This window comes from Balaenoptera physalus, assembly GCF_965194825.1.
Source record: "Balaenoptera physalus genome assembly, chromosome: 7".
Taxonomy (NCBI): domain Eukaryota; kingdom Metazoa; phylum Chordata; class Mammalia; order Artiodactyla; family Balaenopteridae; genus Balaenoptera; species Balaenoptera physalus.
The window spans coordinates 47,127,291-47,153,992 of NC_138886.1; the positions used below are offsets into that span (position 1 = coordinate 47,127,291).

The 26,702-nt window shown below is 38.8% G+C and overlaps 1 protein-coding gene and 1 long non-coding RNA gene across 19 annotated transcripts in view; one reads left to right on the top strand and one right to left on the bottom strand.

The window, feature by feature from the left end:
- TMC1 (transmembrane channel like 1) overlaps positions 1-26,702 on the bottom strand; it is a 375,625-nt gene that overhangs the window by 232,356 nt on the left and 116,567 nt on the right. For 17 of the 18 annotated variants that reach the window (XR_014266085.1, XR_014266086.1, XR_014266087.1 and 14 more), the window contains exon 3: positions 20,414-20,556. The exons of the other annotated variant lie outside the window; for it this stretch is intronic. The gene's annotated coding sequence lies outside the window, so the exon portion shown is untranslated. The remainder of the gene's footprint in view (positions 1-20,413; positions 20,557-26,702) is intronic. 18 annotated transcript variants of the gene reach the window in all.
- Positions 1-26,702, top strand: part of LOC309665019 — a 120,595-nt gene that overhangs the window by 46,518 nt on the left and 47,375 nt on the right. The window lies entirely within an intron of this gene.

A 26,702-nucleotide genomic window follows, 5' to 3' on the forward strand; every position in this document is an offset into this window, starting at 1 on the left:
GCAAGCTCTAACAAGATTACATTTGCATTTTGTCGTTCTGAAGATTAATCTGAATCTGTCCAAGGAAATTAAAATACACTACAGTACTCTTTTTCAAGTCTCATCCTAGTCTATATTCCAAAATCAGCAAGGCTCTTGAGTGTCTGCCTCATCCCACCTCACCAATTCCTTTCACAGAGTCATGGCCATAGCCTCAGGATGACGTGATTTTAACTCTGGTAAAGCAGAAGCAAAATTTCTGCTTCTGATAGAAGACAAGGTAATGTAAGCCAGTCCTCTCACAAAAGATGACTAAGAAAGCTGGATGAAATTTTAAGAGACAAAAATCTTGGTAGCATCAAAGGGCCAACAGGATACTGATGAATTACCAATCCCAAATACAGAGGGATGGGAATCCAGATAAGTAAGCTTGGTACTATGACCACTCTTGAATTGGAGGTATTTGCCAGTTGGAGAGATGTGGTCAAGAGGCTGAACTATACTTTTGGTATCTTCACGGAACTGGGAAGATAAAAATTGGTGTCCAGAGGCAGGGAAAGAAGGAATTCCATAAACTATCCCTCACTTTAGGCTGGTAGCCCACAGAGCTGTACCCTAGAAGTAAGCATAAGCTGAAGTAAACTATTTCTTTTATGAACTAAAGATATGCGGGATGGCCTCAAAAATATCAAATCTGGAACTTGGATTAAGTTAATTCTGAATTATTAGTGTCCCCAGGCACTTGGCTAGATCAGTTAAATACCTTCTTTGGTGGACAAAACATCATTCCAGGCTTCAAATTATTTGTGCACTTTGTGTTCAGAAAATTATTTGCCAAAAAACCCCACCAATGTCTAGCATACAATCAAAGTATCCAGGCACATGTGTAGAGTAGATACTATGAATGTAAATCACAGGCAACAAAAATAGACTCTAGAGGCTCTAGATGTTATAATTTTTAAATAAAGATATAAACAACTGTGTTTACTATGTTCAAGGAGATAAAAGCCAAGCTTAAAAACTCTGGCAGAAAACAGGAAACAAGTGGCAAATTAGATATCCTAGACCTGAAAATTTCAATAATTAAAATCAAGAATTCAATAAACAGACTTAACAGTATACTAGACACAGCTGAAAAAAGAATTAGTGAACTGGAAGATAGGTCACAAGAAATTATCCAGAATGAAACACAAAGACATAAAGATGAGAAATACAAGAAAGGAAGTAAAAGACATAGAAAATACATTAAGAAGCTCTTACAAACACTTCATTAGACTCTCAGAAGAGAGACAGATAATGGGACAGAGGCTTTATCTGAAGAAACAATAGCTGAAATTATTCTGGAACTGATGAAATACAGTATTTATCATCAGACTGTGCTGCAGAAACACACACTTCAAGATGATCTGTAAAAATCAAGGAAGAAACATCAGATGTGGGCAATCATATATGTTGGCTGCATCCACTTATGCATTCTCATTTTCAGTTGGTCTTCAGTTGTTCCTCCACACAGAGTCAACTGCCCTGCTGTATGCTTTATTTTCTACTGCAAGATCATTTAGCTCTGAAGCTCTCTTCCATGACTATGTAGCTCCCAGCCACATAAAACATGCTACTGCTCTCCTACCCCTCTGGTCCTTAAAGAAACTCCATGAGGCTGCCTCACACCCACCAGTCCAGATACATACTTCAGTTATATTTTCTTTATTCCCAATTCATGGTAGTCATGTAGAAATTCTGAGTTCTGCCTTGCTCCCTAGACTCTATATTATGGACCTCTCTGAACTTCACTCCCAAAACCTACTGTGGGGGGGATAGGGGATGGGAGAGTGTCTCTTATCCTCTACCCTCAGAACCTGGGCACAGCCCTTATCAGGGATCCAAGTCTTCACTCTCTCATTATTCTCTCCTTTCTTGTGGAAATTTTTATCTAGTTGCAGGTGGAGAAAACTGGTTTAATCTGATAGCTTATTTTAAATTTTCTCTCTTATGCCCAGACCAGTGGATCTATTACCCAAAGGGCAAACTTTTGATTCTCTGTTAGGTGTTTTGCTGGGTCACTTCTTCCCAGAAGCAATGAATGCCATTGAATAAAGCAGAGTAAAGGCAAAGAGAGAAGAAAATCAACCTAGGAACAAATTTAAATGAATATCTCAAAATATTATTTTATAACATATGAAGCCATAAGTTTTGACAAATGCAGTTATATTATATTAATATATATACACAATACATAGACATTATTATATGTGCACAGGTTTACCACAGCAGCATTTATTATTCACCAAGTCATTTTTGTTTAATACCTAAATGTCTTCTAATTAACTTTTTGATGTTCTGGGCCCATATTTTAGCATACTTTAAAATAAATATATAATTTTTGGCCTTGCCCAGTCTTCATGCTCCTCACCAGTCTTTTACAAGTTCACAAAAATAGAAGGGAGTCATTTTGCAATTATTTATCTAATCCTGTAAGAAATCTATCACATAAATGTGGCAAAGGTCATACTGAAGCTCAGTTTGTAGGCCTACCTACCTCATGAATCCAGGAAATTTAGGAAATAACATGGACTCCCTGAAAGAAGAGAGGAGAAGGGTGTTAGGACTGAAAGTCAAGTCTTGGGTACTCAGATTCAGAACCTTTGGGAGGACAGAAGTACTTCTCTAAGTTCTAGGGAGAAGTACCCCAAGAAAAGAGGAAATAGGGACCCATGCTAAAGGATATGGGTCCCTTTTCAGGTGTTAGAGAACAGGTACAAGAATTATATGGAGGGCTAGGAACCATGAGGCCATATTTGGAAGTGCCAAAGTACAATTGTCACTTAGTGACTGAGCTTCTAAGTCCAGCTGATAGAAGAACACATAGCAGAGAAGCCCCTTCTTTGTGCAACAGAAACAACCTAGTGATTGCAGCTTGATAGCAGTGGCAACAGGCACAATAACGTATTCTCCTACAATAATCAAGGGACAGAACAAACAACAGCCGTGGTGACAGAAGGAAAACAGAACCTGTGCTAACATATAGGGAGCAGGCTATGTCCGCACAAGGCACAGCAATGGTGCTGGCAACCACAACAAAGAAAGGCCAGCGACATGAGGAGTGTGAGTCACTCCAGGTCTGGGGGAGGGCAGTGTGAGGAGGAGAGCAGAGGAAAGAGGCCTCTCTCCTGATGGTCAACATCCCCCCAGATGAGCAAAGCCAAACCAGGAAACACCAGAGTATCCACCTCTGGCTGCACAGGCAGATTCCTAGGCCCTACTTCAGAGCTGCTACATCAAAATATCTGGGAGCAGAACACAGGAAACTGAATGTTAAACAAGTTCTTAGTGTGATTTTTAAACAGTACTGCTCATAGGTCTGAGCAACTGGGAATCCTGCCTTGGACCCTGCCTTTTTTTTTTTTTTTTTTTTTTTTAAATGTTCTTCTTTTATTTTTATTTTTTTTTATTTTTTAATTAATTAATTTATTTATTTATGGCTGTGTTGGGTTTTCGTTTCTGTGCAAGGGCTTTCTCTAGTTGTGGCAAGCGGGGGCCACTCTTCATCGCGGTGCGCGGGCCTCTCACTATCGCGGCCTCTCTTGTTGCGGAGCACAGGCTCCAGACGCGCAGGCTCAGTAGTTGTGGCTCACGGGCCCAGTTGCTCCGTGGCATGTGGGATCCTCCCAGACCAGGGCTCGAACCCGTGTCCCCTGCATTGGCAGGCAGATTCTCAACCACTGCGCCACCAGGGAAGCCCCTGGACCCTGCCTTTTAAAGAACTGTCTTCCAGCCATGCTCTTCACAGGGCAAGGTGTCCTAGGGGTCAAGATAACAAGTTCAACAGCACCCAATGCTCACCTAGTACACAACTACCCCCCATCAGACCATGATCCTGGTTCCCAAGACCCTGGATTCTCTGCCTAAATGACACTGAGACCAATTCAAAGGCCTGAATGGACCTCTTCCCCCAGTCTGTTCTCCCATGGTTGGACCACACTACATGGTGTGCACAATTCTAGAACCAAGTATTTGCCAAGGGGCAGCTGCTTGGTGGGCCTGGAGCTTTGACTTTCGTGCTGGGCTGATCACCTGTGCTCTCCAAGCCTCTCACACAGGGGTAAGAGAAAGGCTTTCCCTTTCTCTCCCTCCATCTGCAATTGTGCCCTGGGCCCACATATTGTTAGGGACAGCTACTGGTCTAGACTAGAGACTTACTCATTATTTTTGGCTCTTTTGTTGAAGTCAGAGGGGTTTTGTTTTATTTAGTTTTGTTTTTGTCTTGTCTTGCTTTACTTTGTTTTTAAGAATCAGAGAGGAAAAGAAAGCTCTTAGGGTCAAAATGCCAATTATAAAATGAATAAATGCTAGAGTTTAATCCCACTGTGACTTTACAAGGTCTTGACTTTTCCCTTGGTAGGTAAAGTCTTAAAGAACAAAGCTTGCATGATTAAGTGGCATCTTAAAACTTTGAATTCATAGAGTTAATTTAGTTTAAGTAGTATCTGTTAAGCATTTATTCTGTCTGTCCCAGACAGTGAAAAGATCAATAAGATATGATGAACATCCTTAAAGCAAGGCCATTGGATAAGTCAAGCTGTATACATGGAATTCAAAAATAACAGCTGTGCAAGGGAGTATGTTATTTTAAGTGATAAAGTGAGTGCCCCAGACAAACTAACTGCAATAGGAATTTAATGTATCTTCAACAAGATCCTTGCCTTTTATTCTCAGGGTTGCCACCTTCTAGAGGAGGACACACACACTCACACACCTACCTAAACAAGAACCTACTGCTTTCAAGTTTTAGCAACAGGCAAGACTAGTGAAGCATTCTTGGTGCATCAACACTTATTTGGTCTTTGGTTTTAAAGATTGCTTTGTTTTGTGCTTTGTGTGTGTGTGTGTGTGTGTGTGTGTGTGTGTGTGTGCATGTGTGTGTGTGTGTGAGAGAGAGAGAGAGAGAGAGAGCAAGGACACAGCCACAACAGCTCAAAGTGTTTTTCTCTCTTGCAGCGATGATCCATCCATGATGATCATCTGCATCACCTGCAACAAGTTCTGCATGTGTTAATCACAGATGGCCTTTGATAGGCTGAGTGTGGTCGGGGTTCCTTTCTGGGTGGAATATTGAGCAATAAAGCTTGGGAAGAGATTCAATTATTCACACTGTTGTTAAAGTCAGACGTTCATTTTACCATAACACAAGCCCAAGGCATATGAGTCAGTAGAGGCAACTACCCCGGGTCGTATCTGTTTTACTTTTTTGCCAGTGAAGTTGTGCCATGTGCCATGAAGGATAAAGAGCAGCAGAGACAGGAAGCAGTGAGCAAAGAGTCAGCTGGGAAATTCCAGCTGCCCTCCTGCCCTACTTATAAGGAGATGACTCATTGTTAAGAAGCAAACAGATGTTGACTTGGCTAACAGAACCCTATGCAAAATTTAACCTCTCCAGGCCCTTGCATCCTGTTCTAGGAAAGATAAAAACAGACAGGTTATTATATTTGGGCACCTGGATAGCATTGTTTAATACTGGTATGAAAGAATAGGCATGTGTGTGTGTTTTTGAACATGCTGTTTCTTATGTCCTTGAAGCCCACTTTCTTCTGGAACATATCCTTTTATAGAGGCCACACTGTACAGAGAAACCTCCACAATCCGGGCTTCTGCTGTGCAGATGTGTGGTGGTCTGCTACTTACAGAGACATGGAATTTTCAGGTAAACACACCTATTAGTAAGTTCTTATGTGCCCACTCAAGCACAGGGCTCCAGAGACCCAGGTTATAATCCTGGCTCTACACTAAGTAGCTATGTAGCCTCAGTTTCACCTGTGAAATCCAAAGATTTGACTGTTAAGGCTCCTTCCTCCTTTATTGTTTTATGATTCTAGGACTTTAAAAAGTTGAAAATTTGTACCTATAATGCCTACCCTCTCTGTTATCCGTCGATAAGAACAAGCACTTATACAATACAGAAAATGTTTCTGTTAACAGTTTTCTTTCAGTGTAGAGTAGGAAAGTATGGCTTGGACAATATTGGGTCCAGGATAAGATACAACTTGTAATGGAATTAAAAACAATTCCTTATTTACCTCACTGGGTTGTTGTAGTTATCAAACGAGATCACATCGTTGGGAAGTTTATCCTGTATTGTGCTCTACAGAAATGTGTTATAGACTGAATGTTTGAGTCCCCTCAAAATTCATACATTGAAACCTAATCCCTAATATGATAGTATTAGGAAATGGGGTCTTCGAGAGGTGCTTAAGTCATGAGAGCAGAACCCTCAGGAGTGGGAGTAGTGCCTTAGAAAAGAGACCCCTGAGACCCTCTGCCCCTTCTGCCATGTGAAGTTACGGTGAAAAGATGGACATCTATGAAGCAGAAATTGGGATATCGCCAGACATCCAAGCTGCTGGCACCTTGATCTTGGACTTCTTGGCCTCCAGAACTGTGAAAAATAAATTTCTATTGTTTGTAAACCATTCAGTCTATGGCATTTTGATATAGTATATAGTATATACAGCCAGAGAAGCCTAAATCTTATTATTATTTAAAATAAATGTAAATATATTTATTCAATAAACATTGGTTTATTGAGCACCTTCTGTATATCAGACATCGTGATAAACATTAAAAAGACACTGATCCTGTTTTCCAAAGGCTCCCAAAATCAAAAGAGCTCAAATAAAATGATAACGATATTTATCCTTAAAATTATTTTTTACCTTTATAAAATGTTTCAGGCTGAATAAAGGAACAAACTGTCAAAGCTATTTTCTTCTCTACTTTCAAGTATTATGAATCTTTTTAAATGCTTCTGTCCCAAATCTGAAGAAAAACACACCTGAGACTCTGCAAAATCTCAACTGATTTTAGCACTAGGTGAAGAAATAAAGGATGCTACAGTCTATTAACTGTTGGGACCAAGTATAGGGCAAGTATTTAATGGGCTCCCCAGCAGTGATGAGAGAAAAATGGATGATGATAACCTCACTGAAAACGGTAATGGAAGAGTGACCTTGGGCTATGAAAAATGTGTTCTGTAGCCTCGTGGCTGCAAAGTCCCCTTTCCTCCCTCCGCACTTCACGCTTCAATAACACTGCACTTACTGGTTTCTAGGTTCTTTAATATAATATGCTGGTTCAGGCCTTTGTGCATTTTCTCATTCCCCGTCCTCAGCCTGGACTAAGTAATTCCCCATCACTCTTCACTCTTCTTCCTTCCTCCTTTCCCTCCTCCTCCTCATTCTCCTTCACATCTCCCACAGGCTGCTGCTCAGTTTTCAAGATTCCAGGCCATTTCACCTGCCCTAAGTCTTTCCTAATTTCCCTCCGTACCCACAGTCTTTGTGAGGTGCCCCTTCACTGCACTCCTATCAACCCTACAGCATCATGGCACTTATCACCATGTGTGAGAAAATTCTATATTTTGTCTGTTTCTTCCACTAGACCAGTGGTTCTCAACTGGAGGAGATCTTGTCCCTCAGTGGGGGGGGGGGGGGGATTCGGCAATTTCTGGAGACATTTTTGATTGTCAGGATTGGGGAGGGGGTGTTACTGGCATCTAGTGGCTAAAGCCCAGGGACGCTGCCAAACATCCTACAATGCACAGGACAGCCCCACAGTAAAGGAATTATCCGGACTCAAACACCAATACTGCGAAGGCTGAGAACCTGCACTGGACTGAGTTCCTTTTCTGTTCTACCAGCTCCAAGCACAGTGCCCAGCGCTCAGTAGGAGTCCAAAAAAATTTTTAAGTAATTTTTCGTTGAAAATTTAGTTGAAAAAAATCTTATTACAGCTCTATGAAATAGCTAATAACTAATTTGAGCAGGTACTGCAAGTCAAAGGAAAATCAATACTCGGGGATAAAGTTAGGGTAAAGCCCTCAGTCTTTTCCTGACACTTCCTCCTGTCTAGCTCTCTCCATACCTCTTCTCTTCCCTTTTCTCCTTTTTACCTTATTAGTATATGCTCTGTTCCCCCATTTACTGTCATGTTTGAATTCCTTCCACTCTAAAATAAGAATTGGAACATAGTGAAATAAGTTGCCCCACATTTGTTTATCTTAGGCATTCATTCAATTTAATTTTAATTTTTAAACATATCAATTACAGGGTGACATGCTGGGCACTGCAAGGAAAACAAAGATGAATTAGAAACCGGGCCTATCCTCACTGGGGAGATTTCTGTAGCAGTAGAATAGAGGAAATACAGTTTCATTTTCATTAATGTGATCAGGGAACATTTTCATAAAGGAGAGGCCTTTGATTTAGGTCTTCATAGGTGTTTCATAAAGTGTTTTAAATATGCCACACATATGTCATCATGTTCTTTCCTTATCTGACACCTAGTCAGTAACTGTGACCCTGTAAGACACTGATTCTTAAGATTTGTCTGGGTCCCACCCTCAGAGTTTCTGATTCAGTAGGACCCGGTTGGAACCAGAGAATTTGCATTCCTAACTAGTTCTCAGGTGACGCTGCTGCTGCTACTGGTCTTCTGACCATACTTTGAGAACCGCTGCTTCAGGATAATCAGCCAGGTAACTCCTTGACCGAAAATGGACACCCTTCACTTGACTAAAACAATAAATTTTCAGTGTTCACAAAGAAAACAACTCATGGGTTTCTGCAAGCAGAGGAGGAGAAACATTCCAATCTATTCCTATAACTAAGGAAGGGCTCAGTTTTCAAAAGTAAATTAATTGTCAGACCCAGTACCCTTGGGTACTAACATTATTTATTGGAAATATATCATAACTAACATAACATTCTTGAAGATCTTTATAATTAAAAATAAAATATTTTATTTGTTGATGCATTATACTCAGGGCCCTAATATCTATTACACTTCTTATAGGCATAATACATATTTGAAATGCAAACTTCTACTTTGATTATAGCTTTTGGTTACTTGATGCTTTGGTTTAATAATTCCCATATTGTTTGCTTCCGCCCCCCGCCACTGCCTTTTTCAATCAATTTTCTCTTGTTCCTATGTTCTTTGTTCTGGTTTTGTATCCTAGGCTATTCGTTCTCTCCTCCAGTCTCTCACTGGCATGTCTTCAATCATTTCCCAGAGTTCTTACAGAACGTTAACCATTTTTTTGTGCATCCTAAAGCTTTTAACCTCTCATCTAAAACTAACTAAATGCTAAAAAATTATAATGCTTATGAATATATTATGCACAATATTAAGTTCAAAATAGTTGACATACTTCATGCTATATGTTATAGATATAATAAGCTTAATTTCAAGCAGATGAAATAAACATTGAAGTGCATGTATTTTTTTGTACACAGCCTCTTTCTACCTGCTGTTTGTAAACATCAGGCATAAGAAGCTTATAGGTGTGGCTTTTAAGTGATTACTGGACATATGTATATGTTCATTTGTGTGGCCACTCACGCCTACTGAGTATTTGGGAAATGTACTGAAATACACATAATAATACCTCCTACAAAAAGCAGAGCCGTGTCCTCTTCCACATCCAAGGACAAGAATTAATTTCTTCAAGCTTCCTTCATAAAAGAATGTAGTAATAGAGGTGGAAATTGAGACCTTATTGAAGAAATCTATCTGTTGGGAACATGAGCTAGTGGATAACTCTGAGAAAGCGCTCACAGACTTTTTTTAACCATTACTAAAATAAAGACAGCACATGAAATAAATGCCATTTGGCATCTTAAGTTAATAAGATTGGCTACTATACAACTAATTTCATTTTTTCATACCTCACTTACTATGAACTTTTCAGAAGAGCACTTTCTCTAAGTTTCATATGAAAATTATAAACTATAATTTAAAATTTGAATTTATAAACTATAAATTATAATATTATTAGCTTTATCGCAAAGAGCATGCATGCTAATAAGTGGCATTGTTTAAAAGTGTCTGGTCCTTTCTGATTTTTACAATTTAGAGCTCTAACGCCTATCATCTCAGTTTACACTATAATTTCAGGGACATAGAGATTTAAAAGTGGATGTTCAAAAGGCTCTCCATACACTAGCCTATTTTGCACAACTGAGGAGCAATTTTTTCAAGCCTTTTTTCTAATATACATGTTAATATATTATGGGCTATTTCCAGAAGTTATTCTGGCTAAAGGATCTTCTGAAACATATCTGAGTTCTCACCATTTTAATAAAGAAAAGAATGTGGTATGAAGGCAGAGGTTGCTGCCTCAGCTTTCTTTACCTCTTCCCCAGTTTTGCTGGAAAAACTTCCTCCTATATTCATATCTACATAGCAATGGCTAACATCTTTTGGGTGATAATAATGTGCTAAGTTTTGTATGCATTATTTCATTCAACACTTAAAACCACCTTATGAGATAGATATTAATATTAGCCTCATTTTATGGATAAGGAAATAAAGATTTCTAGACGTCTAGTACTTCATCCAAGGTCACACACTAGTGTGTGTTAAGGGGAGAATCTGAACCCAAGTCTGACACCCAAGCCAGACCTCTTAGCCACTAAGCTGAACCACCATTTAACTTTTCTCATTTCCCTTTTCCTAACCCTCAGTTACTTCTGATTTCTAAGTGTTCTCAATAAAAGTGACTTGCAATTTGTTGATAAGAAATTGGAATTAAGTATACAAGAATTTGTTAAAAGATGGTGCAGGGGAAAAGAGAAGGAAGAGGATGAGAAAAAAATGAGCTCTGCTCCCAGATAATGGAAGACTCTGGACTCACATATTAAGCAACTGGAACCTATACATACAGAATGATAAAACCAGTGCTGACTAATGTGTTCTTTGCATATGTCTCAGTGCCATGTATGAAGTAGGGGCTGGATAAATGTTTGTTAAACTAAAGGTGGAACCAAATGTGTTCTAGAAGCATTAAGGGAATCCGATTAGAGACATGAACAGCGTTGGATGGGAAAAGAGTCTGCTGAGAAAATATGGATTATCTTCTTTACAATAGTGAAGAGTAACTGCCGATACTACTTTCCCATTATCAGAAAGTTCCAAAGGTCGTGTAAAAATTGTGAATATGAAATAAAAACAACCAGCTTAAGAAAGCGATTTATTACAATGAGAACTGCTATGATGCAACTAAATATTTATCGAATGCCCATTAAATGCAGGCACTGCACAACAGATATTTTGAAGCCTTAATTTGTTCACAATACTGGCAAAAATTGCTACATCACTATTCAAACTGTGGTCAGTATAAAAATGGTAATCAATGTAACCACAATTTATAAGCTTACTTCTCTCTAAATCAGAACCATTCTCAATTAGAATAGGAATTTATGATTCTAGGCCAATTTACTTCAAGTACCCATTTATTTTTGCTGTATGGTGTTTTAAATATAAAGCAAGCTACATCTTCAAAAACATAGTCTTTAACATTGTTTCCTGAATTTAGCATGTTTAAAAATATACTAAAACTAAAATGGGCTCTGGATTCCCACATGTCACAGTAAACTCACCAAGATCTAGAATCTTCCTCCTATAATGGAAAGCTCTAAAACCCTTCCCCTTTCAAATAGTCTTCACCATATTTGAAAAACCAAGAGACCACATTTATTGCCACAAATACTGAGACACTTGATTCTACCAAGAAGTCACGTTTCCACTGTTTCAAAAATGATCTTAGAAAAAAAAAAAAATGATCTTAGAAATGATAATCTATGCATAACTTCTCAACTTCAAAATATCTTTACCTTGGCAAAAATCATTATAACAATATAATAAAAGAATGGACTCATGAACTAAAATCTATTTTTCAACAATTAATATCTACATTATGAAAGGGCTAAGATGATCACAAATTTGAGAAGAGATGATCATGCACCATGCAAATGAGCATATGAAAAAGGGTTTCACAAAGAAGTGGGGCCCAGGCAGGGAAGGGTGTCTGGTAGTGCTATTTCTTATTTTTTATTTCATGAAACTGAATACGTCACTCTTTACTTAAACATTTCAATGGTTTCCCATTGCTTGAAATATAAAATCCATTACCATACCTTACCATAGCTCTCATTGACTTAATTAAAGCTCACTTCTCTATCTTTATCCCCAGCACTCTCCAAAATGCTCCCTAAATTCTCATCATACTAGCTTTCCTGTGGCTCTTTGAATAATAGCCCATGGGAAAAACTGCAAGACTTCCTTCCAATGATTAAAAATCTGTTTTATGCAACCTTGCTTTTACACAGTTTCCTCTAACTGAAATGGCCTTCCTTACCTGACTCATCTTCCAAACCCAGGCTAAGAGAGCCTTTCTTTGAGAAGCTGTCCCAAATCACTTATTCAAAAGCAGTTACTCACTTTTTCTTCTGTGTCACACAGTATTGTTATTATTTATTGCAGTTATTTTTCCCTTTTATGTTGGGAAATCCTTAATGTCAGAGTCTCTGTCTTAATTGTCTTTGTGTATCTCATGCCCTGGCAGTTTCAGACACATAGTAGATGACTGATAAATGTTAAGTGTTGTACTGATGTTACTGAATCCTAAGAAGACACATGGTATATATTTGAAAAATTATCCCTATATTTTAAAATCTATGATTTTTATTAAAATGATCTTCCTAGAACATCTATGTGTATTTTCCCTCCATTGTGCCTTGTTTCACATCAAAACTCTTTGCTTTTCTACTGGGTATAGTCTATCTCTTATTTTATAAGTATTCAACTGTCATTGTACAACACCATGATGGCTAGGAAAAGGACACAATCCATGAAAACATGTCATCTCACTTCTTAAGAAGAAAGCTGTCCAAAGTTATAAATCAGGAAATGTGTGTGTGTGTGTTTGCATGTGTGCACACAATTGCTATTACATAATTTGGAATGGAGGAGGCATGAGTTGAGGTTATATTTGAGTCATGTCTTAGTTATCAAGACCTGTCCTACAAAGATTATCATAAAACTACTAATAAAATGATAATAAATAATATTCACCCAAATGTCTCTTGACTTTTTTAGTTTGTGGGTACAAATAATGTCACAGTGTCACTTATACTCAGATATGCTCTTGAAAGAATTCCAGACCCTTTCAGAGTGTTCCTTTATCCCCACATTGCCCAATATGTCAGAATAGCTCAAGAAGGTCTTAGAAATCATTCCTGGGCTTCGCACACCGATCCCAACACTGGTGGCACTGTTGGCCATGCCAGAACTCTACAGACTATGCTCCTACCACTGTTTTTTGTCACCCCAAGATTGTTCCCAGCCAGTAATGCTCATAGAGAGTGGCAAGTGGAATAATACACCCTGTTTGTGAGGCCCTTTTGGGGCAGTCTCAGAAATATTGGGCAGCAGGACTTCCCTGGTGGTGCAGTGGTTAAGAATCCGCCTGCCAATGCAGGGGACACAGGTTCGAGCCCTGGTCTGGGAAGATCCCACATGCCGCGGAGCAACTAAGCCCGTGCACCTGTGCCCGTGCACCGAGCCTGCGCTCTGGAGCCCGCAAGCCACAACTACTGAGCCCGCGAGCTACAACTACTGAGGGCCGTGCGCCTAGAGCCCGTGCTCCGCAACAAGAGAAGACACCGCAATGAGAAGCCTGCACACCGCAATGAGGAGTAGCCCCCGCTCGCCACAACTAGAGAAAGCCCACGCGCAGCAACAAAGACCTAACGCAGCCAAAAATAAACAAATTTTTTAAAAAAGAAAAGATTCTATTTCCCTTATTAAAAAAAAAAATGAAAGAAATAAATAGTGGGTGGAGGTGAAAAGCAGCAGGGTCCTGGGGCTCAGGGTTGCAAAGATAGTGAGACGACGTTTTTGTTTTTTTGTTTTTTTGTTTTCTTTCTCCTTGGACTGACACACAGAATGGTTTCACTAGGACTGATTTCTAGTATCAGCTGCCACATTCTAACACCTCTTTCACTCTCATGGACCTTCTGACATTTGGCCTGTACTTGAGCCTGACTTGTTCGGCTGAACATTTTCCTTATGGTGAATTCTTTACCAGGACTCCACCTGGCTTCATAAAATTATCAACTTGTGCCCCCACCTCTAACACATGCACACTCCAACCTCAAATCCACCAGACATACCTGTGAACATCTGAACTGTGAACCACACTTAAGTTGTTTATTTATTTATTTATTTTCATAAAGTTTCTTAACACTCTTTTGGGATCAGTAATTACAAAGATATACTTCTAGGGGAAAAGAGTATCATCCAACTCCATGTCACCTAGGCATCCAAAATCAGCCTTGAATCAGGGATAACTCCCTCCAAGACAGCAACTATCATTATTAGAAATATTTTAATTATTGGCATTTACAGCTTCGGGGAAATCCAGGATCACTCAGTTCAAACAGCTAGAGTGAGTACTGCTGAAAATGATGCCCATAAATATAGCGAAAATTTGAATTAGACATTCACTGAAAAATTAAATGATAAGAAAGTCATAAAACCAAATGTATTTTTTTTTCCCTATCTGGTGAAACACAATTCTCGTCTTCTACTTGGTATATCTTATTAACATAATATAGTTATTACAGGAATCTCCCTTTTCCTGATGGATGGCTTTGGTTTGAGCAATGTCCTTCTGCAACTGTGCCGCATGTAAATATTGACTGTGACGCAACATACTCCATAAACTAAGATTTTAAATTCAAGAACTGATTTCATTGTTGGTACATAATGAGATTTCATTGAAGATAAAAGTAGTTTTCTGAATATTTATAACTCAGTAGATCAGAAACAGTACAGTGGGTGCAATTCCCAAACTAGGGAGAGGCTATGTACCACTCTGCTTCGAATTCTCTGGTCATGTAATGTAACAGTGGCTCCTCTTTGAACAAAGTATAGGACAAAGGTCAGATATTTCAGATGACTGAATGTGGAAAAAGCACTAAAACAATTTCCTAGCGAATGTATCTAAAATATTATTTATTATATAGTATGGGTACCTACAGTAATTGAACTTACTAAATCATTTATTTTGTATGGTTACACTTTGACATTATAGGCCAGATCAAAATGACACACAAGAGCAGTAGAAGGCCAGTTGCTCTAAGTGCCTATGTATTTATCTTTCTACTCTAAATGCTTCCAGATATTACAATTGTGTGGGGTAGAGCTGAAGTTTTTTGTTTGTTTGTTTGATCTTCTTTGAGCTGTAAAGAGTCACTTAAGTGACCCTCCCAGGTAAAAAACAATATAGAACAAGTATCTACCCATTGTTCTGGTAGAAGAATATAAGGCCTTTGGTTTTGTTCCAGTAGCTAAATAAATCTGCCCACATCCTGATAAGCAGAAGTTTTCCTTGGGATGAAGGTGGCCCAAACTGCATAAGGATTCCAGTCCCTGAACCCTAACCAGTATGTAAAGTGAAAAATTTTAATCATGGAAAATAAAGTAAAAAATTGGGGGTGTCTGTGGGGACTGGTGATGCAGCGTTAACACTAGTGCCTAAATGTTGATGAGGGAGGGCTGGTTTGTGCAGTATGACAAATGCTGGAAGTTCCTCCAACCTAGGCAGCTAAGCACAGCAGTTGTACTTTGGAGAATAGTCACTGAGCATGAAAGTGTGAACTAAAACGTGTTATTCACTGGGGACCCAACATGAGGCCTGGTCAATGACCCGGATTCACTAGACCATTCCAGCAGCAGTATAACATCTATCAGACTGTGAAGGACCAATATTCATCCTTGATATTAAGTTGCAGCAAGAAGAAACAGCAGTAGAGTCAGAACTCACACCACCATAGCCATCACTGTAGCCATCTTTGAACCAGGATTCTTAGACTATTTGGGAGAGGGGACTCACAAGAAGAAATATTAGAATTTTTACTAATCAGCTTTATGGGGGTTATGCATAGGAAAGTTTAAGTGTTTCATACATAAGGTCAAGTACTCCAGATGACCATGTGGTAAAAGAGCCACATTTACATTATAATTCAGAATATAAGTATTTGCTCTGATAGCTTTTAATTAAACTTTTGTAATGTTTGCCTTTTCCTTGCCATGTAAATAAAATCCAGTCGCTAACCAATCAAGCAGAAAACTTGGGATTTGGGACAGGACAAAAAACAAAAATAACTTGTTTTTTAGCTTCACCTCTTTTAAGGCCAGAAAATAGTAAAGTGGGTGACTGGCTAAGGTTGAAATGTTTTAAGAGTGGAAATCACCAAACACATAGCCTCAGCCCATATCAGAATACACACACACACTCATACACACATACACATTCCTTAAAAACATCAGTCATTAAAGCCTAGAGTTTTTTTTTTTATACACCATGTTTAAGAATTGACTCCACAGAAAATGACAAGTCTTAAATTCTAACTAGTGGCTAGGGCCTCTATTTTATGACTCAGACTTTCTGTTCTTGTTAGGAGATGGAAGGAGAGCAGTACATCTTGGTTTATTTAGTTTTTCTCCAATCAGCTAAGGTTACTACGAAGGCTGAAGTTATGGGATGGTTCAATTCTATTTTAAGCAATGGAAGATACACTGTGATTGCCTGTTTTATATTAATTTTCTTCCCAGGGGCCAGCAATTGAAGCATTTTTTATTTTTTCAGAGGTAATTGTTTAAAGCCACCTGTATCACTCAGTGTTTTCACTTGCCTCAGGGATAATTAGAGGAAATCTATTGCAAACATGTCATGGGATGGGATAAAAAAAATGTAGTGAGTACCTTCAAAGTCTTAGTGCATTTTACTGTGTGTTGTAAATTTCACATATTCAACTTGACTCTCTCCTCTAGCTCCTCTGTCCCACCTCACTCCCACACCCATCTGAAAGATAAAAATATGTGAATGCTATCTACTCAGACTTTTAGAGAGTAGTAGCAGCAGCTTTGAAATCTTTCAGCACAGTTCCTCTAACCTGTGACATCATTTAACCATAGTGACTCACATTTGTGTAGGTATTCAGGACTACAATATTTCTGCATTGAGCCTTACACAACCCAGTGAGATAGATAAAAGAAGAATTGTTACTATTCCTGTGACACAATAGAGAAAACTGAGCCTCTCAAAGGCCAAGTGATAACTTAAGCCAGTTAGCTAAGGAAACTGGCTTGCCTGACTCCTAGGTCAGCATTGTTTTTACTACACTATTTTGTCTCTTTCCAACTCTTATGTGACTTCCCATGTGACTTACCATGTTTGCAGCATATTCAGCATGTATATTTTTCTCATGGAAAGTAAATCAGATAGCAGTAAGCAGAACAGAGGAGGGAATTTAGAGAATTCTCCGGGTAGGTTGCTCTGGATAGAAGTACCCATTTAAATCCCTATGAAGATTGTACATAGCCCTTACAGGATATACCATATATATCTTGCAACCAAAACTCAAGTATAATTTAATGTTTAGAACAGGAAAAATTAGTAGCCCAAGAAATTTTCCTTAGACTCTATCATGAAGGTCTGTCAATTTCAAAAGTTCTTACCTTTGTTTGATGGTATTAGTGCCCAAGAGTAATTGAAAATATGCTTGTAATTCCACAAATATGATTAGATTTCACATTTTTGCATTTCATGAGCTCCTTCAAGCCTGAGCCCAGGTTTTATTTGCCTTTATATTATTGCAGATAAGCACAGTGCCTTGAGAGTAATAAGCATTTGGTAAATATTTGGTTTTGTTGTTAAGCATTTGACAGATACCTATATGCCACCATACGTTCTGATTTAGTATGACTAGTCATTATGTCTCTCAACAAACTTCTAAACAATACATCATTGTTGTTCTTGTTACACACATAGACACAGGTTGTTCTTTAGTAGATTCACTGAGAAAGTTATGTTTGCAATCCTCTTTCCAACCTAGCACTTGTTGATTAAACCGAGTCTTTAATTTATCAATCATTATAACTTGGCAACAAACATCCGTGTGTCTGTGTGTGTGTCTGTGTGTGTGTGTGTGTGTGTGTGTGTGTGTGTGTGTGTGTATGAAGGGGTGAAAAAGACTAACAATAGGCTTGGATTTTACAAACACTTGGGCCTTTCTGCACTACTCTCTAGCATGGTTTCCCATTGCTTCATCTTACTATAAACAGCACTTCTCAGCCAAATATGTTTAATTTAAGATTAAAAAAAAAGAAATACATGTTATATATTTTTAAATATATTTATAATATATTATACACAATATATAATACAAAGTATATACTTAATATATAGTTTATATATTGTTATAACATATTTTTATAATTATATATACATGTATATATTCATATGTATATGTGTGTATTCTTTTTCTCTTTTCCAAAAGAAATTTTTAAAAGGGCCTGTTTAATGAATCTACTTATTATTGTTTCCTCTTATCTTAGGATATGTACAGATATTAGTGCAATTTGTATAAATCCTGAAAGAACAAGTATTATCCCTAAGAAAACATTTTATCAATTAGGATATTTCAATGTATGATGACAGACATTAACTAGATTTATTGTGGTAATAATTTCACAATATATACAAATACTGAATCATTATGTTGTACACCTGAAACTAATGTAATGCTGTATGTCAATTATACCTCAATAAAAGAAATAGAATTTTTCAATCAAAAGCATCAGAAATCAACCCAAGTTCAGCAAAAGGAAGTTGTTACATCAGATAGAACACAAAATCTACAGGAAGGCTGGAGAAAAACTCAGAACCAGGTCAGGATGGGAACCAAGACCACTGGAATTGCTTGACCTTCTTTTCAGGCTACTGCTACTGCTGAAATTAATAAATGCATGCCAATCATTACTGTTATTTTGTACTCAAGTTACTTCATTCAGTGTTCAGAGTCCTGAGAAAGAGAACTCACTTGGCTTAGCTGTAGCCATATGTTCACACTTAACTTCAGGATTGGGGAAATTATGCAGCATCAACCATATGACTTGAGGTGGCGGGGTAGGTGGAGTCCTAAATGAAAGTGAGGACAACTCCTGGAACTGGGTTGAATGCTCCTGAGTGACCACAACAACCTCATGTAACTTCCATGGTTCATCTCCTTTTGCTGTCCCCACACTGTTCTCTCCATGCATGGACCTTCTTCTAAAATGTCCCCAAATAACATAATGTAGCTCCTTTGCTGAATACACACTCACCGCTTCTCCAAATGAAGATAATTTAAATTCTCACTACCTCCTGCACTTGTTTCCAAGTCTAGGATCTCTTGTTAGGCATCCATTTCTCCTCCAGTTTCAACATGATTCTATTTCAATGTGCAGTAAGTTATGGATTAAACAAGTATATTTAATCACCACCTGTTATGGGTTGAATTATGTCTTCCCAAAATCTACACATTGAAGTCCCAATCCCCAGTATTTCAGAATGTGGTCTTATCTGGAGACAGGGTCTTTACAGAGATAATCAAATTAAAATGAGGTCACTAGCAGGGTGGGGGAGGGAGGGCTAATTCAATATGATTTGCATCCTTATAAAAAGAAGAAATTTGGACTCAGAGACAAGGAGTCCAAATTTATTTTAAGGAATTGGGTCATGTGATTAGGGAAGCTTGGCACGTCTGAAATCTCATGGGGGAAGGCCTGAAGGCTGGAGACTCAGGAAAAGAGTTACAATTTGAGTCTAAAGGCAGTCTACTGACAAACTAGGAAGAGCTGATGTTATAGATAAAATCTAGAGGAAGTCTGCTGCCAAAATTCTCTCTAGCTTGGGGGAACATCAGCCTTTTATTCTACTCCGGCCTTCAACTGATTAGATGAGGCCCATCCACATTATGGAGAGCAATATACTTTACTCAAAGACTGAAATGTAAATCTCATCCAAAAACACTCTCAAAGAAAGATTCAGAATAATTTTGACCAAATATCTGGGCACCTTGTGGTCTAGCCAGGTCAGTACATAAAATTAACCATCACACATGGTCTTTCTGCTATGTGTACATCCTAGTACTTCTCTGTGTATCCAAACCTCTTCTTTTTATCAGACCAGGCAGATTGGATTGGGACTCACTCTGCCAACCTCATTTTAACTTAATCACTTCTTTAAAGGTCTTATCTCCAAATACAGTCACATTCTGAGGTACTGGGGGTTAGGGACTCAACATATGATTTCGGGGGTGGAAGGAGGGACACCATTCAGCCCATAACACTATGATTACTGCTATACTTTACTAGCACTACAATCCGACTCTGACTACCACTGCACTAGTCCTCCTCCTTGTCCTCTTCCTATTACTAACACTTCCAGAAAGTCCCTTCCAGTTTCAATTTTCCATTTTTCTATAAAATAGACTGTACACAGAAGATACCATGAAGCTCAAGGTTTCCACCAAGATTGCAACAAGTTCAGCCAGAGTTCACGGAACACAGCTTACATAGCTATTGAAGAATATTTCAAGACACAGGAATTTTGATCAAGGAGGAAATGCCAAACTATAAAGAAGTTATAAAGGCCAGGAAGACTGGCAAAACCGAGACCACCCTCCCAGGGGGAGTTTGATTCTGTTAGTGGTTACCAACAGCAAAGTTTTCCAGCTCAGGGAGCTGAAACATTCTGGGACTAAAGACTCACCAGCAGTCGTTAGATGTCACAGGGTTCATCACTTGAATGGCTGGTCTGGTTTCCTCAGTAGTAAGAGTCTAAGGAATGTTTACCCTTCATTCCTCTTTCAAACATTAAGTATATAATTGTGTTTACCAATATTATGGTAATCCCTAGAAAATAATTGAGAAATATTGCCAATTAAGGAAAGTGGTGAATCCACATGGAAGATACTCCAAATACACACATGCATTCATACCTTACAGATATTTTAACAGGCCAGGAAATAATGAGCTTTCTCTGTTTCATCTTATGTTCCATATAAGTGAAACTGTATGCACAAAGACATTAAGATACCCAGAGATGAACACTGAGACATTCTTAAGTTTGTGTTTCCCATGGTACCTCATTCAGTGCCTTTTACATCATCTTCGTTCAGGAAATATTTGCTGAGTTTAGTACAGAGAAGACTCTCCAAATTCTGATGATGCTAGCTTTACTGCTGCTCTATCTCTCGTTCAAAAATACGTGCCATGCGCAGCTCCCCTGCTAGTCACTGAACAAACAAGGTCACACCATGGATTTATCCTGAAGTTTGAGAGTCTATAAATAGTTCCAGTCAGCCCAACAGTCATTTATTCAGCCTGTGTTATGTGAAGACGCCATAGAGCTTATCATCCATTAAGGCAGACTGTGGGTACATGAATATCCATAATTCAAGGCAATTTGCTCTATTAATAGAGATATAAATAATGTATTCGGCATGGGGAACATGGCTAGGACAAGGCAGGAAACCAGAACCAGTGCCAGATTGTGGAGCGGTCTGAAGGCTGAGCACCACTCTAATTACCACTGATAAATTCTTCTGTTGCCATTGATAAAGGCTGAAAGCATTTGGAGACACAAAGCCTAGACAGCCTGATTGCCCTAATAGGCACAGAATGGAGTAGTACGATAGTACTGACACCGCTTCAGAGAATAACACCATTTTAGTGATAAAAAGCCCAATCTCATCCTCTCCAAAACATTCAGTTATGAACCAAATATACCAATGTCTTTGTATTTTAATCCATATTATTGAAGCAAGCCAGATTTAAAGCTCTTTAATGCCATATGCCGTAAGATAAAAATCATTAAAGGGAAAATAGTTACATAATCCCCCCAAGGCCACCATTCGGTAATTACAAGACCAGTTCACCCTTCCTTATTCCCCTCCATCTCTCAGACTGACATAAAAGGAGGAGGGAACAAATCAGGGAAAGAGGTGAAGGTGACTCACAAATAAAGAGCTGTGAGAGAGGGAGGAGGGAAGATAGAGAGTAAAAATCATATAGACTGGGGAGAGAGTTTAGGTAGGGAGTGGATGGAAATGGGGAAGGGATCGTTAGTTGTGAATAAGAAAATGTAAAGAATGGGGAGAAGGGAAAAAAAGGATATGATGATTCTGATTTGGATCCCTGTAATATCCTTTGAGAGGTACAAGAACAGATTTCCTTTTTAATGAGGAGGAAGAGACAAGATTGCCTACTGAACAGTTTTTCTGAAATGCTACACTCTTCAGAGACTGAAACCTTGGGGTCCCCAATTTATTAGGATTGCAATAGAACCTAAAATATTTTGGTTGAAGTGAAATGCAATACATGTACATCAGACACTTCCAAACTAGCAATTAAATTCTGATTTACCCTAGAAAACTATTTTCTTAACCTAGTGACACAATTTCAAAACAATGGATATGAAAATAAAACATTTTAGGGATTCTGAAAACCTATTAGGACATGGGTTTTTGTTGTTGTTGTTGTCTAACTACCTATTATTTTTCCCAGAAGCAAGCCACTTGAAGTATCTAGGTCAGAAATGAAAATCTCTCCACACCAACTGAATCGTAAATGCAAGCATTTAATGAAAGCTTCATTTCTTTACAATCTATGGAATACATTAGCTAGTTAATGTTGATCTTTTAAAGTGCCATGTCTTTTATTTATGATAAAAATATGTATATGCATGTGTGTATTCATGCCACATAAGGGGTATACACTGATACATTTATCAAATTAATTTAAGCATGTAATAACCACAATGCCACAAAAAAGCCAGGCTTATAATTTGTTTATTGTTAATATCTGACATCAAAAGTTCCTGGAGTCTCAAAGCTGTAACCTTAATAATTAAAAAACAAAGAAACAATTTATCGCTCAGTGCTCCAGAGTATCTAAACCTTCCACAAAGCGGGCTAAATGATTAAGCATAGGTTATAATACTTAAAGGTACTGAATATTTGCATTCAGACCCTAGATAGCTCTAAAACAAGCAACTGGGTGAGTGGGAGAATCACGCAACCTGAAGCAGATAAATACATATCCAGAGCCCCTGATGTCCACAAGATGAGTGTGGAAATAGGAATCTAAAGTAGAGGGAGAATGACTCTTAAAGAAATACCTGTGTTATAAACTGCTTATCATCATGGCTTGTAACAAGCCATCATTTAACGGCCATTAACATGACAACCAGCTAGCAATTACTCAGAAAGTGAATACTTTTCAAATTTATGTGAACAATAATAATGTATGGATATGTACATAAGACACATGTTAAGGGACTTCCCTGGTGGTCCAGTGGCTAAGACTCTGCGCTCCCAGTGCAGAGGGCCCAGGTTTGATCCCTGGTCGGGGAACTAGATCCCACATGCATTCTGCAACTAAGAGTTCGCATGCCGCAACTAAAGATCCCGCATGCTGCAACTAAAGATTCCACACTCAGCAATGAAGATCCCGCATGCTGCAACTAAGAGCCGGCTCAGCTTAAATAAATAAATTTTTTTTTTTTAAAAAAAGATAGATATTAAGACTGTCGTGGGAAGCCCCTTGCAGTCCTGCTTAAAGGAAGGAATTCATCCTTGAATTGAACAAAAGCTGAAGGTAGTTCTAAACATAAGTTCTCCTATTCTCTGAGAGTAATGAAATGGGGCACAGCTCTCCTTTTGATAAAGACCCATGGAAGGGAATAAGGCTGAGCAGCAGTCCTTACTTCAGCTCCTAATCTCGAGTCCATTTTAGTCCCAAGCCATGTCCCAAGAAAAGAGAAGGTAGGAGTGGAATGAGGAGAAAGAAAATGGCTCCAGAATCAATCTAGGGCAGAGGCTAATCCTGCTAACCCACTGATATGTTGTCTGGCCAGCACTGTGTTTTCAAATGGAGAAAATTTACATTTAAAATAAATCCAGATTTCTAGCATTTCGGAAAAATTAGAAATCTCTGAGTTGCTATGCTCACTTCAGCCAGAGTTGAGTAGTTCTTGTTACCTTTAGATAGGGCAGGTGTTCTCTGGTTTACCACACTCCTCACCTCTCCCTATTGTGTTCCACCTAATCCACTTTATTCATGTGTGCTACTTGCCCAACCCTATAGGCATGAAGGTTTACCACTCTGGGATTAATGTACCTTCTAAAAGCTCCAGGCAAAACTGTCAAGAAGTTCACGCATTTACAAAAGATTCTATAATTTCCAGAGTTTTCCTGAGTTTCCAGTCTGCTCCAGGGTGAGCTGCAAGACATGGAATCTTGCCTATTTATAGTTGGTTCTCTCATAATCCATACAGTACCTCAGTAAATGTTGCTTGTTACAAGCTAAGTGTAGAATGGACCAGAATAACCCTCAAAGAGCTCTGAACATCTTTAGTTTACTCAAATCCAAACCTTTGGATCCTCGGTTGGCCTTAAACCTAAATAGTCCTGGATTGTTAGGGGATAACTGGTTGTGCTGACATAGAAGTCACAAATCAGACACCCTGCATGGGGGCAAGTTGATGTACAGTGGAAAAAGAACTTGACTAGTGCAAAGGAGGAAAAACTTCCCTCGACTATCCTAGGTTCTGTGGTTGGCCTAAGAATTAAACTGACATAAGACAGATTAACAAGAGAAAAACATGCAAATTTAGTTTAGTATTTTTATGTGCACATGGGAGGGAGTCATCAAAAGGAAAATGAAGACTCAAAGAAGCCATAAGCCTGAAAGCTTATGTATCTTTTTAAACAAAGAACAATAAATTGTGGGGAGGTGACAAGACAAATGGTCTTAGGCCACAGATAGTAAATTGTGGAACGGTGACTAGGAAATATATGGGGAAACTAATGGGAGATAAGGGTTATTTTAGTAGGTTTCTTTGTACAGAACCATTTCACTGTTGAATCCCAGTCTCTGGTGATAAGAATGTTCTTCTCAGTACAAGGAGGGCACCTTTTACATAGGACATAGTGTGACCTGCTTTTAGGTACAAAGGGGGACGTCAGAGAGCCCTTCCTGCAAGTGCTGTTTCTCAAGCACCTTCAGCTAAAAATAAATGCCAAAGTGGCGTATTTTGGGGTGGCATGTTCTGAACCCCTTCACTAGGCATTAGAAGTCCCAGATGTATTGATTCTATAAATAAATGATTATATATTGGGACTTCCCTGGCGGTCCAGTGGTTAAGACTCTGCATTTCCACTGCAAGGGGTGCGCGTCTGATACCTGGTTGGGCAACTAAAATCCCACACACCTTGTGGTACAGCCAAAAAAAACAAAAAAAACAAAAACCAAATAAATGCTTATTTATTGTTTACTATGCACTAAGTACTGAGGATACAAACATGAATACAAGATCCTTTAAAGAGTTCAGCCCAGGGAGGATTCAAATAAATAGATAGTTTCAGTGAAAGCAATATGAACTTGAGCCCGTCATTTAACCTTTCTAAACTCTGTTTTTCACCAGCAAAAAGGGGTTGACATGTTTGTTTCTTGGGGGCTTATTTCTTGCTACAGTGAGAAACAGCTGAAATAATAAGACTGCACACTTTGCAAGCCATGAAACACAGGCAGCAAGATGACAGAATTGGATTCTTCCTGCCTTTGTTTCTTAGGACAGCAATATAATACATTGCAGTCAAAAAAGTAAGCATGAGACACACCGCACTCCAAACAGAGTTTTACAAAGAAATGGCCCCGAAGAACCTGCTGCATGCCAATCAGACTCTGCAAGTAGATGGAAGACACAAAGAAGAATCTGAGCATGGTTCAAAATACATTTCCTATAGTTGGGAGTAACAGAAGACTCTTGCCTGACTCACGCTAGAGGCATCTAAGGCAGAGTGTGGATGGTCCTGGGGAAATCTAGATGGTAAGAGAGGGCTTAACTAACTTAATTGTTTTGGTGGGGGATCGAAGAGGGAGCTGCCATGTTGGTACTGCATTACCCACTCTGAGCTTCCCTAAGCAAGAGATACGGGATGTTTCCTGTTGACCGAAGTGAGTTATTCAGGACAGAGTGACCTCTGTTATTCTTGGGTCCTACAGAGTTGGGCCACATAGACGTATGAGGTGACCTTAGTAGAAGCTGGATGCACACCCAATGATATCTGAGGACTGAGCAAGGAGTTGCTTGTTAACACCTGTTAACAGATGCATCCATGCAGGTAAAATGACCTACAGGCGAGAGAAACCCAGCAAGTGAAGAGTCCATGAGACTGCAACAAAGGAGCAAGAGTCCATTTTTGTTCCAAGTCCCTGCCTTCCAGGATTTCCAACAGAGGCTGGCATTAACCATCTGCCAAGTCAAAGAGCCAAAGCCAGATAGCCAAGAGTCAACAGTCTTATCCTTTTATCTCTCCCCTCTCCCATGCTACATTTGACTCTAGGAAGGAGGCAAGCAGGGAACAGGAAAGAGGAAGAGGAGACAAACTTGCTTCCTCTCCTACCGTAGGCTTCAGGCCAAAACAGGAGAGATTTCAGATTTCAGGAAAGAGAGATTAGATGTTATATTTGCAGTTTTAACTTTACATGGCCCCGGACATTGTCAAGACTGAATTAAAGTTGTGTTTATGACTTAAACACATACGACAGTTGTTTACCTTACAAACAGAAAAGACATGGGAGTAGCCTAGATCTGCACTTAGGGTCAGATGATTATCCTCCGCTAATAAAGAATAAAGGGAAAGTAGGGAACATAAACAACGATGCATTTGATCAAAATGCACATGTCATTCACCATATGTATGTACTATATAAACAGGAATAATTCTGAGAAACAGCAGTGTTTTTTCCTCTTCTTGAAAAGCAGCTTTTAACAATGAACTATTGCCAAAATTGCCAAAATTGGCTATTTTATGTCCTTATTCTTAAGACAAAATGTGGTTAAAGCCTATTGACAGAATAATAATGGCTATAGGTCATGGTACAGATTTGAATTTGGAGCTCAACTGAAGAGCCTTGACAAAAATTGTATTAGGGGACTGTGAACCTCCCCAAGTAATGTTGATTTGAGTTGCCCCCATCCCTTGAAATTTAGG